At 41.3% G+C, this 14,140-nt stretch overlaps 1 long non-coding RNA gene across 1 annotated transcript; it reads left to right on the top strand.

Moving 5' to 3' along the window:
• The first annotated feature begins 482 nt into the window (after window positions 1–482).
• Window positions 483–13,760, top strand: LOC136287388 (uncharacterized). The gene is made up of 3 exons (XR_010720146.1): window positions 483–745; window positions 3,389–3,442; window positions 13,623–13,760. It is a non-coding gene; the product is annotated as an uncharacterized lncRNA (long non-coding RNA).
• The last annotated feature ends 380 nt before the right edge of the window (window positions 13,761–14,140 follow it).

The raw sequence follows: 14,140 nt of genomic DNA, 5'->3' as shown, positions 1-14,140 counted from the left end.
GCACTGTGATTCATCATTTGCAACGAGATATGATGCTTTTCCCCACATGCAATATGCTTTTATTTACATGTCCAGAAATTATCCTCTCATATGCAGTTAAACACCAAAACAGCGTCTCATCAAAGCACATTCAAGCAAATCTAAAAGGAGTAAATTTAGATCAATGATTTCCACTGGAAAGGCTTAGACTTCAGGCTTGGACTGTATATTTTATAACTTAGAAATACTTTATACGGGGAAAAAATAAAGGGAAAAAAATAAAGGAGTTTAGCTAACCCTTCTGTGCACATTTAAATTACGTTTGCTACCTTCAGAAAACGATTAAAAAAAGAGTTGGGTTTGTGCATTTCCCGGGTAGCCCTCGCTTTGAAAGGGGAGAGGAGGAGTTAGACCAGTTTTAACCTTTATTTTTTTTTCCCCCCAGGCAAACCCTCCTTCGCATTGTCCGATTTTTTTAACACGTTGCACGGCAAAGAGGCGACACAGGCAGCAGAGCCCATCTCTTACTTTGAAAGGAAACAATCGAGCTTTGCAGTGGGCTGGTGCACCAGGAGGGGGAAAAAAATGGGGAAAAAAGATGAGGCACAGAGGCAAAGAGACAGAGAAAGAAGGTGTTTCTTAATTCAAGGTCCTGTCTCTGGGAATTTCAAGCTCTGCCTATAAAGTTCCTACAAATCTTTGTTATTCTTCACGGGATCCTATGGGAAAGTGCACAGTGTCCTTTGTACTTTCAAAGGTCCTACAGGTAAAGATGCTTTTATATATATATATAATCTCGGAAACGAGGAGAACTTCATCAGGAGACACATTTGCTGCTGTGTGGTTGGCTGGTAGGAAGGGTGGGCTTTGCTTTTTCTGTTCGCTTCAGCCTCAAATTAAGGCAGAATTTATAAATTCATCCCCTTCTCCCTCAGCCTCTACACCACCCTGCCACCCCACCCCATTTTACAGTGTGCATTTTCTCCTAAAACCTCAACCCACAAAAGGCAAGAGGCAAATAGTGGCCAGATATTACAGCAGGAGCTGGTCAACGGTCTTGCTAGAAGTTATTAAAGCAGATTCGAGGTTTTTTTTGCTCAGCACAGCCAGTGCTGCACTGAGGAGGAGCAGAAAAAGGGCACATCTTTGGGTGGGTTGGACTGATCATTTCAGCTGAGGAAATAGGGTAAGAAATGCCGAAAAAGGAGGAAGGTTGTGATCTGTTTGCATGGGGACGTGCGTAGATACCCGCCCTTACGCACTATAGATCTCAATGACCCTCTTAGAAAAATACCAAGCTCATAAAGCGACAGTTTGCCCTGACTTTTGTGAAAGTCTTTGAGTCGTGAAGGCTGGCATAGGGCTGAGTGAATGAGTTTCGTGACTGCTAATGCTTCACAATTCCGTGGCACCCTGAATTAAATACGCTCTGCGAGCTGGGGGTTGGGAGAGGAGGGGAGTGAAAAAAAGAAGGCTCTAAAATAGATTTGACGTCCACTGGCTCCCTGCTAACATATTGGTATAGACAGTAAATTCTGACTTTTAAACCCCACTACTATTACATTTCTCTTGCATTCGCAAAACATGACAAACGAACAAGCTCCCATTTAGAAAAGTAAGGTTCTTCGCATGTTATTTTTGCGCTTGTTTTGCACCGTCACCCCCGCAGCTGCCTCCGGTCTAATTCAGAAATTCCACGCAGCAACACTTGCACCGATTTATCCTTCAAACGTGCAACGAACCCTGTTTCCAAAAGGAGACACACGCACCGAAAACTGACCGCTACAACCCATACTTTCAAAACTAAAACTAAAAAAAAAAAAAAAAAAAAAAAAAAAAAAAAAAAAAAAAAAAGAAGAAGAAGAAAAAAGGGGAAAGCCAGTCGTTTCCCGGCAGTTTGCGTCGCGTCGCGTTTTTCCAATCCCTCCCAAGGAAAACACCGATTATTTTATTTTTTTTCTCAGCGGTCAGCTTTGCATGAGCACTGCAGCCTCAGACTGGCATGTTAAAATGTTGTCGTTTTTAAAAATTATTATTATTATTTTAAGGATACCTTTATTTGTAGCCCTGCCCCCGGCGGAGGAAGCCCCCGCTCCCGGCGCTCGCGGGATGCGGAGCTGGGAGCGCGTTCGACGGGGCAGCGGCGCCCTCTGATGGGGACTCGCTCCCCGCAGGAGCGGCTTCCCTCGAACCGAGCTGAAAGACCGCACTCATTCCGACCCCCCTGCCACGGGCAGGGACACCTTCCACTGTCCCAGGTTGCTCCAAGCCCTGTCCAGCCTGGCCTTGGACACTTCCAGGGATCCAGGGGCAGCCTCAGCTTCTCTGGGCAACCTGTGCCAGGACCTCCCCACCCTCACAGGGAAGAATTTATTCCTAATATCCACTCTAATTCTCCTTTCTTTCAGTTTGAAGCCATTCTCCCTTGTCCTGTCCCTCCAAGTCCCTCTCCAGCTCTAATGGAGCTCTTTTAGGCACTGGAAGGGGCTTTAAGGCCTCCCTGGAGTCTTCTCTTCTCCAGGATGTACAACCGCAGTTCTCTCAGCCTGCCTACTCCAATCCTCAGAGCATCTTCGTGTTCTACTCTGTACTTGCTCCAAGAGGTCCAGGTCCATATTTGGGAGTTACAAACACGCAAATATTTTCTCTGCTAGATATTATGCTGATATGATTTTTTCCTCCTTAAGGATAAAGTTGCATGTTCTTATTTACATTGATTTTTGATTAACAGGACGTCGGTGTTTGAACCTCTATTTTAAAATCAGAATAAATCTTTTGCATCCCATATTCAATACTGTATTACTCACTGTAGAATAGTCAGAATACGGACTCATTTGAATATCCTAATTATCCCAGTATCTGTTCATAGCCCTGGAAGGGAGCCAACCTACAATAACAGGATGGCTACTTTGTTGAGAACTCGAAAAAAAAAAATCAATAAGTTATGTTGCCTTTATTTCATATGCTTTTTCCCAGAATTATTGTCATGGGTTTGTTTTTTTGTTTGTTTGTTTGTTTGTTTGTTAAATTTTACCTGCCCCTAATCAAGGCCCTGTTTCAGAAATGGGCTTTAAATCCTGTTCTGCCTTTTAAATCTAGCATGGAACTCTACAAATAAAAGTCTGTCTCCCTCAGTATCCAACTACGAGCAAATCTGTATTGTTGGCTGGAGTTTAAAAGAAATCCGTTTATCCCAGCGCCCCTCTGCTGCTCGCTGAGCTCATGGAAAAGCAGATTTCCAAGTTCTGGCAAAATCCAGGCTTTTTGAACGTGTTTGGTACCTTTTCCTCCTAACCAACTCTTTTGTTCTCCTGATATTTTTCTTCTGTATGTTCTAACATGTGTTTCAGAAATCAGTATATTTTTTAAAGCGTTTATTTAATGATAAAACTCTTAATTTGCATTGCAGGTATCTCAACTTTTACTGCCAGCCTACTAACGGATTTACAAAATCATTGCTTTGGTGAGCACTTTATACCTTTTCTTTGTGAATAATACCAAGATTCTTCTCTTAAAAATCCAACTTTCCATAATGTTTGCTGGTAAATCTTTGTTTCCTGCTGCATCTCCAGACATAACCAGGGTTTTTCATAGAATCATACAGTTGGAGGAGGATAGAATAATTTGAATTGGAGAGAGGCTTTAAAGGCCGTCTAGTCCAAACCTCTACCATGTACAGGGACATCTTCAACTATGTCAGGTTACTCCAAGCCCCATCCAACCTGACCTTGAATGCATCCATCACCTCTTGGGCAACCTGTGCCAGTGTTTCATCATCCTCATTGAAAAATTCCTTCATTATATCTAGTCCTAATCTGTCTGTTTTCAGTTTTAAAACCCTAGCTCTGTCATTGTAGGCCCTGCTAAAAATCCTGTCCCCATTATTTTACGTTTTCCTGAACCCACCAGTGCTTTATTCAAGGAAGAGCATCACCAAATCCAGCAGAAAGGAAGATACCTAGAACAGCTTTTAACAAGGCAGGAAAGCTCAGCCACATGTGTTGAACCCTTATGGATAGGTCCAAACTGTTTGTCATATTTAACACCTCCCAGGTCCCTCAGTCATTCCTCACAGGACAGGTTCTCTACGTTCTTCACCAGCGTCATTTCCCTACTCTATACCATTCCAGCACCCTCTTTTAGTTTAGGCCCAAGACTGAAGACACTGATTTTGTCTAATTGTGATAAAAAATGAGCTCAAACGTCACTCACTTATCTCTGGCACCCATTTAGTGACCAATTTTTGATGTCAGGAACCCCAGATGGTGAACCCTCACATTGATGGGTCATGTCCAGTTTCTCCCCAGACGAAGCCTCATACAGCCTGTGGGGCTCCTTGGAAAATGGAGCCCCTTCAAGAGTTTGCTGCATTACTATACCAAGGAGAACTCTTGTATGTAAGATTATTTTTGTTTGCAATCCATGTGTTTTATCCCTCTGTTCTGCCTGGGGTTTTTTCCCCCCAAGAAATTCAGGTACATAATGCCAACAAGGACCCCAGCCTTGAGACTATGTGGGAAATAGTGGGGTGGGATGGGTGGGATGCAGCTTTGGCATCCCCTCTTCAGAACTCTTCTACAGATCCCAAACCCTCTGGAGCTGAAACAACAATCAGATCTCTCAGGTTAAGAATGAAGAATGTTTCAGGCCTTTTATTTCTCATTCCACTGTCCTTTAATCTTTATTTTGGTCTGATGTGGGTACTCAGCTCAGGTTGAGTGAACTGCAGAAGTGCTTGTCCTCCCTAAGACAGGGAGCTCAAAGCCTTGCTCAGGTCATACTGCCCCACTAGATGAGCTTGGATTGCCCATATCATTGCCCTGTGTTTCCTTGTCTTAGGACCAAAACCTCTTTGAACAGGAATACTGAGTGCCAACCTCAGAGCAGTCCCTGACTGACAGGGAAAGCAGAAGTTGGGTGATACAAAATTAAATGGAATTACCATTAAACTGAAGACTTTATGCACAATCTACCACTGGATGATTTATCCCTTGGAACACAAAGGGGAGGCTAGGAAGTCTCAAGAGCTGCTGTCACTGCTGCATGGTCTCCTTCGTCTCCACATGCCACTTTTTGAAAGTGAATTAATCCTTTGTAAATCTTCTTCCTCCTAGAAGCCAAAGAAAACACACAGAAAAGGTGCTGAACTTGTTTCCTTGAAAATTTGACATCTGTCATATCAGGTTATGTTTCATTTTTCTTAGCTGGGATATGGACTATCACTGAAATGTGCTTGTATATCTGAATAAAGCATATCCTTTTTATTTCTATATTTTTTTACCATTCCCAAACAACCCCCCTATACCCAAATAGAGTCACAAAATCAAGAATGGGCAAACTGCACCCATTAAAGGGAGGCCTTAGTTTTAGTGAGTATTTTAAATGTCAGGAAGGTAGGAGATTCCATTTTTATTAGTTTAATATATTTCAGCTATACTTATGTGGATACAAAGTGTTTGTATGTGATTTAGCAAAAAAATTATCATATTTATGTGAGGAAATACAATTTTTCCATTTTAGGATATAGACAGTAGAGCAAATTATATATTTAAATTTCATGGTAGGAGAGAGTTAATCAGTTTGAAGGGGAGAGAAGAAAAAATAAGACCCGGCCCATTATCTGTTTTGAGAATACAACTTTTTTTTTCCTCCAGTATGACTCCCAGCCACCTTGTTTTTTAATTTTTCCACTCTCTCAACTTGCTTTCTCGCAGTAGGCACTCAGAAAATATGACCACAGGCAATGCTTTAGGGAGAGAAAAAAATCCTGGGTACATGAAAGAAGACATAGCAAAGTCAGCAAACTGCATCTATAGGGGAAATGCATTTCAGGCTCCCAGAATTGCTCATAATGTATCTGGAGTTACACCATTCTCGGGATTCTCCCTTCACTTTGTGCTGAACATACTGAACTGTAGCCTTCAGCACAAGTAATAGAGGGGGTCTCTTCTCTTCTCTTCTCTTCTCTTCTCTTCTCTTCTCTTCTCTTCTCTTCTCTTCTCTTCTCTTCTCTTCTCTTCTCTTCTCTTCTCTCTTCTCTTCTCTTCTCTTCTCTTCTCTTCTCTTCTCTTCTCTTCTCTTCTCTTCTCTCTCTTCTCTTCTCTTCTCTTCTCTTCCCTTCCCTTCCTTCCTTCCCCTTCCCTTCCCTTCCCTTCCCTTCCCTTCCCTTCCTTCCCTTCCCTTCCCTTCCCTTCCCTTCCCTTCCCTTCCCTCCCTTCCCTTCCCTTCCCTTCCCTTCCCTTCCCCTTCCCTTCCCTTCCTTCCCTTCCCTTCCCTTCCCTTCCCTTCCCTTCCCTTCCTTCCCTTCCCTCCTTCCCTTCCCTTCCCTTCCCTTCCCTTCCCTTCCCTTCCTTCCCTTCCCTTCCCTTCCCTTCCTTCCCTTCCCTTCCCTTCCCTTCCTTCCCTTCCCTTCCCTTCCCTTCCCTTCCCTTCCCTTCCCTTCCCCTTCCCTCCCCTCCCCTCCCCTCCCCTCCCCCTCCCCTCCCCCCTCCCCTCCCCTCCCCTCCCCTCCCCTCCCCTCCCCTCCCCTCCCCTCCCCTCCCCCTCCCCCCCCCTCCCCTCCCCTCCCCCCCCCTCCCCTCCCCTCCCCCCCCCCTCCCCTCCCCTCCCCCTCCCCTCCCCTCCCCTCCCCTCCCCTCCCCCTCCCCTCCCCTCCCCTCCCCAAAATCTGACAAGGGAACATTTCTGGTTACTCAGTTTTCCTGTTCCTCAGAAGTTCAACAAGATCCTGACATGGTTTGGGCTCATATCAGAAATTTCAGGCACAGTTTAGGGGGCAGGAAAGGCCAGACATTATTCCCAGGAGTCTGAATCAACATGATCACCTTGATTTAGGGTCCATTCAGTCACTTAAAGTTTATTAATATGGATGTAAAGACTCTGTGTTAGTTAAGTCATGGCAAATAATTCAGACATAGCCTAAAAAATTAGGCACAAACTTGTTTGATTTAGGTTAACTGCATCCTCACTGCTTTCCATGCAATATTCATTCGAGTGATAGAACATTATATTAATATTAATATAAACATGCAATTTAGAGTTGTGATACTAAGGTAATTGTATATCATTTCTTTCATATTATAAATGCAGAAGCACAATAAAAGTCAATGTTTTCTGCCTAACAGGCATAAGAATGAGCAAGTGTAAATGAATCATTTTTAACAGTTCTGAAATTAAACATTTTGCTCTCCACTATCAAAATGAGAAATTTGAAAATTCAGATTTTAGCTTTTCTTCCACTCCTAGTTTTGAAATGAACATCTAATTATTTGATTTGGCTACCAGAAGAGAACGTACAGTGAAAAAGAAAAAAAGAAAATCTGCACTTTGATAAACAGATGTGTTTATGGAATTTCAGAATACTTTCCTAAAGATATAATGGCAATGCTTCCTAAAAAAAATGGCTCTCAGAATTGCTGTTCCATTTTGACAACATTGGTCTTTGGTTCATCATGGTCAATTTTTTCTTTGGCAGGGTAATCACAAGTTTTTTTTGGGCCCATTTTTTTTCCAAGGGCTTTAAACTGAGTTTTCTCACATGCTGAAATCACAAGAGCAGTGTCAGAGTTCCCTGAATGACCAACCTTGTTTCAGTCTTTGCTTTTTTTTTGATAAAGCCTCTCTTGTAAACTAGTGTCAATTATAAGTTAATGATGAATCTGTAAAACTTCAGTGAAAACATAAACCAGAAATACTCTTTAAAGTATATGGCGTACAAATGAAGGGACCTTGATCAGCGTAGTGGAGAGGGGGACAGGAATTTAGGAGAATTCTTTCCTTTCCCAGCCCTGCTTGGATTGCTCTTGTGTGCATGGCCTAGTACACACCAATTTCTTTACTGAAACTCCACTTTGACTTACCTTGTTTGTTGTTAATCATCATCAATCATAGAATCTCAGAATAATTTGGGTTGAGAGGGACCCTAAAAACCATCTCATTCCTACCCCCTGCCATGGGCAGGAACACCTTTCACCACTGCAGATTGCTCCAAACCTTGTCCAGCCTGGCCTTGAACACAATTAATCAAAAGAAAAAATTCACTTGATCACATCCCAGAGGCAGGAACATCAGGAAGATGCCTGGCTGACAAAAAATAAAAGGGATCAGTATTGCAGCACCAAGAACAACATCCAGCAAAGTTCCCTTTAGTATCAAAATTCCTTATGCCATGCAGGATTTCTTGTGCAGATGAAGGGTGCTGTTGTTTGGTCAGCTTCTCTCATTCCCTGGGGGTTTCCATTTGTGCATCCTCTGAATGTGGAATTAGTCTTAAGTAGAGCAGCAAATCTATTTTGTGCAAGTCATGAAAATAGCCACAAGATAGACCAGGAACCGTGGAACAATCACAGCTCTGTGGAAACAAAAGCTGCAATTGCTCAGTTAATGTCACTCATGCAGAACATGGGCCAGAAAAACTGCATGGAACAACTGTTGGATGAGCCACAATGTTCCTGCAGAAGCACTAATAATAACACTGTCTTGGTTTACACTTTTTAAGGCCATGGACATAAAATCTTTGCCTAATTTAATAAATTGTTCCTTTCTTAAACACTACATCTGATAAAGATATAAATCTGTTTTCCATTCAGGGATTTATTGAAACTGAATCCTTGAACAGTAAAATCTTTTGATAGGGTGTATCTGTTAACTCTTGCAGTTCCCTGTATCACTTTGCTGTTAAGATGAAAAAATTAAGCTTGTTTTGAATCCCAAAATGGTTGAAGTTGGAAGGGACTTCTGGAGGCCATCTGGTCCATTCACCCTGCTCAAGCAGGGCCACCCAGCCCTGGTGCTCAGGACCATATCTAGATGAATTCTAATATCTCCAGGAAGGGAAGTCTACAACCTTCCTGGGCAACCTGTGCCTGTGCTTGGCCATCTTCACAATAAAAATGTGCTTTCTGCTGTTTAGAGGAACCTCCTGTGTATCAGTGGGGGCACTTGACCTCTGGTCCTTTCACTGGACACCATTGGGAGGAGCCTGGCCCTGTTCCTTTTGCATTCTCCCTTCAGGGATTTATAGATACATGGATAAAATTCCCCTTGATCCTTCTCTTCTCAAGGCTAACCTGTCACAGCTTTCTCAGCCTTTCCCCATGAGCAATGCTCCAGAACCTGAGTCATCTTAGGGGTCCTTTGTTGGACTGTCTGCAGTCTGTCCATGTCTCTCTGGCACTGAGAAGCCTTGAACTGGATGTGGCTGTTGTAGCAATGCACTCCCACCTTAGCAGGTCTTCCCATATTAGGAAATGATTTGGGTTTCATTCTTTGTTTCACTTATAAGGCAAAGAACCAGAAACTTCGATGCTTTTGTCACCAGAATTAGCCTTATGCCAGGACAAAGGCACCTGTTGGATCCTTGACCTGTACCTCAAGACCTGTAGCTATTTCTACAGGGCAGCATGTCAAAAACCCCTCCTAGATCGTTGCACACTTAAAGGAGAGCACAGAGACTCTCAGGGCATTTATAGGGTGTGATAGCAGATGTAAGGATCCTCCCTGCACCTTGCACGGCTCTTTTCTCTTTAGTTCAGTATCGTTTATTTTCACCTTAATTAAAACCTTTTGCTTTTCCAAACACCTCCAATCATGCCATCTCACTATTTTTATAAGCCATTTTCTGAGGCTGCTGGCAACCCTCAGGAGGTGATGCACCTTTATGGAGCTGAAAACATTCTGGCTGTACGCCGATCATGTCAAGCTGTGAGCTCAACCAGTGCTGAGCAGAGGGGAATGATCTCCTCCCTCCTGCTTCCAACACCTCCAAGGCAGCCCGGGACACCACTTTACCACCCTGGTGTGAAGGACACATTGCTGGCTCACATCCAACTGGGTGTCCACCAGAAGCCCAGGTATTTTCTGTAAAGGTTCAGACAATGTTTTGGTGACACCAGCGATGCCACATCCCTTCATTCAGTTTGCCAACAGCTTTATGAAAGGGATGCATCAGAAATTAGCTTCATATTCCATGTGCTGTTGCTTCATACCTGTGACAGATGCAGCATGACCTTTATGAATGAGTACATTATATAATTTTGTTTAGTCACACACAAGACACTTGGGCTTCTGCCCTCAAGTTCAAGTTCATGCTTGGTGGATCAACCCCTGCGACCAAAAATTCCCTTTCAGATTTGCTGCTTTCCAGCGCAGACTCCACCATTTCATTAGGGGGAAAAAAAAAAATGTATTTTCTTCTAAAATGTAGAAATTCATTTTTCATCTTTTAATAAGTTGATTACTGACATGCAGCTTTTAGAATAATCCAAACCATGGTACATTTTTCCCCTTAACCAGTTTTTCTTGCAATCTCTCAGTCAAATTACAAACATTATCATCAATGACATTATTTATTCTCATCAATGAGAATATAAATTGTTATCAGGGCAGGAACTGAAACCTTAAACTCTTTTAGGAATTTACATGTTTAATCATTATTCTCTCTTTTTCATCCATTTCTGGATCAAATAGATAGATTTATATCCATTTATGTAATTTAGAATTTTGATGGATTGTTATATTTGTAGTCAACATCCTTATGGTTGCAAGTTAAATGTGCTCTAGAACTTGATCATTTTGTCATCTCATTAAAAGGAAGAAAAACAAGTTTATTTGACAAAATTCATTTTCTGTAAACTCATATTGATCAGTGTTAATTACATTATTCTCCTTTAATTTTTTTAATAATTGAGTCCTCAGTGAGATAATTCATTAGTGGGAACAAAACTGATGCCAGACTGAGAAGTATCTAATTATGTGGATTTTTCTGTTCATATTTTGAAAATTTTAGCAACAAATTAGCTTCTATGCTTCACCAAGTTATAAAAAAAGAAATATTTATTTTTCCAGACAGCTGATCATTTCTTTGAAAACTCTCCAAGTTGTCATACTGTAAGACATTGTGCAACCACAGATGAAATTATTCCTTTGTTTTTATCCATAGCCTTTTTTTCTTCTTTTGAGGCACTAGTTAATAATTGCTGTGAGAGGTTACAGGACCTGCTGCTCTGGTTTGATTATTGCACTAGACTGATCCCTGCTATTAAAATCTTCCCTCTCCCTTTTTTTCTCATCCTTGAAATTTCACACACCTGGAAATAGTGGCTTTCCATGATTTTAGATGGAATACAGAAAAACATCCCCTGTGTTAAATGTAAGAAAACCAAAAATCCCCTGAAAAAGGCCAAAACATTTCCACTCCTTGTGCCACATTGTCCCCTCAACAGGGGGAAATGAGAACAATTGCTGATAATGGTCTGACAGATTCTCTGCAGAGCAGAAACTGAAATGCAGGGAACAAAATAAAACCCTTGTGTGCATGACACACACTTCTAAATATATACAGATAATATACACATTAAAATCAGATCAGTAATTATATATGGGCCTGTGTGTCTTCCTCCCAGAGGCAGACCGAGTTGTTCAGCTGTGTAGTGGACATACATAGTGGTTGTGGGACAAGTTTTTAGTTTTAGTTTAGTTTAGGTTTTAGTGGAGATGTTTGGGAACAGCCAACCCCTGGGTTTCAGGGATAAAGAGAATCCATCTGTGTTGTCATTGCCATTTTTGAGAATGAGGATTCTGGGGAGTCACAAAGGAATAATAAAACAGAAGGTATCTTGAGCATTGCTCTGCCCTCTCTTCTGACCTCCCATACTCTTCTAATGCTAGAAGAGCTCCTGGAAAAGTTTTGGCTTGGATTAACTGACAGTCTCGCAAGCATGAGGAAAAAGGGGTAGCACCAATATCAGAGATCTTCCTTCTCGTGCAGTCTGGATGCAACCACCTCTTTTCAAGGGGAAAAGCCACGTTGTATTGCTTTTGTGAGGAATACAAGAAGCTCCACAGAATAAGGGGAAAAAATATTGCTAATAAACAGAGATGTCTGGAATTAATCCTGGCCCTATTGAAGTCCAAGGGGATTTTGTTATTGACTCAAGTAAAGGCTGAACAGGGTCATTAAGATAGCCCCAAGGTATTTGAGTACCAGAAATCAAGATTGTAGCGTGATATTGGAAAATAAAAGGAATTATCACTCTTTTGGGCTATTCTGTAACTAGGTGAAAGGAGGAAACTAGAAGATTCTCTTTGAACTGATATTTAGAGGACATTGTTCTCCATGGTAAATAATAGACACACTTTATCTAATCATCTTTAAATATTATTCAGTGAATCAGACTTTTGTTTGTCATCCCAAGAATTATAAGAGTGCCACTGACATTAGAAGAAAGCTTTAGCATTTTGGGATATAAAAAGGCAGTCATAATAATAATAATAATAATAATAATAATAATAATAATAATAATAATAATAATAATAAACCAGTATACTATGTATAGTATATTTTATTTATTATATTATATTACTATTATTATTATTTTACTCAGATTATCTTCATTGATACACATTATTATAATTTGAATACTATAGCTGTTTATTTTGTCTACGAGGTGTGGCTTTTACTTTGATCCCGGGGTCATTCAGTATCTACAGTCAATGCAGCCTTTCACATTGAAGGCTGGGAATGTTCACGTCACTGAGGTTTCCTCTGATCCTGACAAGACTCCCTCTGAAATATGGGGCTGACAGATATGACAGAGGAGCTGCAGGAGATCTACATCACAATTCTGTAACACTTATTTCAACATCATGAAGTGAAAAATGTACCTCACTCCAAAAGCTAATTTGTGATTGACTTCTTCAGGCTTTGGCTTCATCTTTGTGTCTCTCCCCACATGGTCCTTGTTGATAGTTGCTGCAGCACATTTGTCTGATCTGAATTATGTGCAGATATTTTTTGGAATGTTTTTAATGACCTTCCTGAGGGCAGGCTGTCTTTACTGCACTTTTCATAAAGTTCAAGATAATCTGTGTGTCAGAAGTGACTGATAGGAACATTTCATGTAGAGAAACATAATCAACTACTCAAAAGAAGCAGCTAAGTGGCCAGAAGCTGCTTATGAAAGCTGAGGTTACAGATTCCTGAGAAAGGCCACCCAGAAGTTACTAACAGCAGCTGAGTTTGAAAAGTCAAAATCCATCTTCTGTCATAATTGAATGAGTAATGAATGAGATGCAGCTTGATCTTTGGCAGGCAATTGATCAAAAAAAAAAAAAAAAAAAAAAAAAGAAAGAAAAGAAAAAGCACAGAGCTGTAACGTACTAATATATAAAGACCAAATTATATTCACTCCCCCAAATATTGGTTTTGCTGATTGAAATAGCTGGAAGAGCACATAGATCATCTGGCCCTGCTGCCTGTGTGTTTTGCAGAACACATCACATGTCAGGGAACTTACCTCTTCCTTGGTTATGTGGTGGAAACACCTTTACAGCCGTCTAAGGATCAGTTCCCTGTCTGGTTTCCAGCTGAAGTTTAATTGTACAGGTGTGACCATGCTGTGAGAGTTGGTCTCAGGACCAGAGATCAATCTGTTTAGATGCACTAATGAACAAAACCCAAAACTGCAAAAAACCCAACCAACTAATACACTATATTACTTCATGTTTGACTGCTTGGTTTCCCACTGGTGTAGTCTTTCTATGAGCCTGTTGGTTTCCAAGAGGAATATTCTTCCTGTGCTTATTCTTGCTTGTTTATACAGTGGCAATTTCTGAGGTGCTCTGATTATTTTTTTTTTCTCAAGACAACAACATCGAGTCAACCCAGCAGGTTAATAACAGTGCAGAATCTGGAAGAGGCTGTAACACCAGCAAACTGACTGTAATTGGAAACGCTGTCCAGCCTGGTGGATGAATTGAACCTGAAAAACTGGAGGACAGGATGGACAACAGATAAGGTTGGTGCAACTCTTTCTTCAATGGCAGCAATTTCAGTCCTGAGCTGAACTAGTGGTGATTAGAAGTTCCTCTCATTTAATTTTAACTGAAGGTAAGTTAAGTGTGGGTTTTGTCCCTTTCTACTTAAGATTTAAGTGTTTAATTCAACTAAGCTTCCTCTAGAGACAATGGAATTGCTCTAACCAACCTTTCTGTATTTACACCTGACTTCTATGTCTAAAGTTAGAGACCTGTGCAAAGCTGGGCTTTTGTTCAGGGGTTCAGTGAAAGGCAGATTAGATGGAGTTGAAAACTAATTGTATGGTAACAATGAAAGTAGGCAAAGGCCAATGGCAGCTCTCAATTCATTTTGCTACAAAAGTAA

This window comes from Chamaea fasciata, unplaced genomic scaffold (assembly GCF_029207755.1).
Source record: "Chamaea fasciata isolate MVZ Bird 193981 ecotype frontalis unplaced genomic scaffold, bChaFas1.0.hap1 SCAF_3, whole genome shotgun sequence".
NCBI classification, from domain to species: domain Eukaryota; kingdom Metazoa; phylum Chordata; class Aves; order Passeriformes; family Sylviidae; genus Chamaea; species Chamaea fasciata.
The sequence above is the reverse complement of the archived record's forward strand: the minus strand, read 5'-3'. Positions and strand labels throughout refer to the sequence as shown.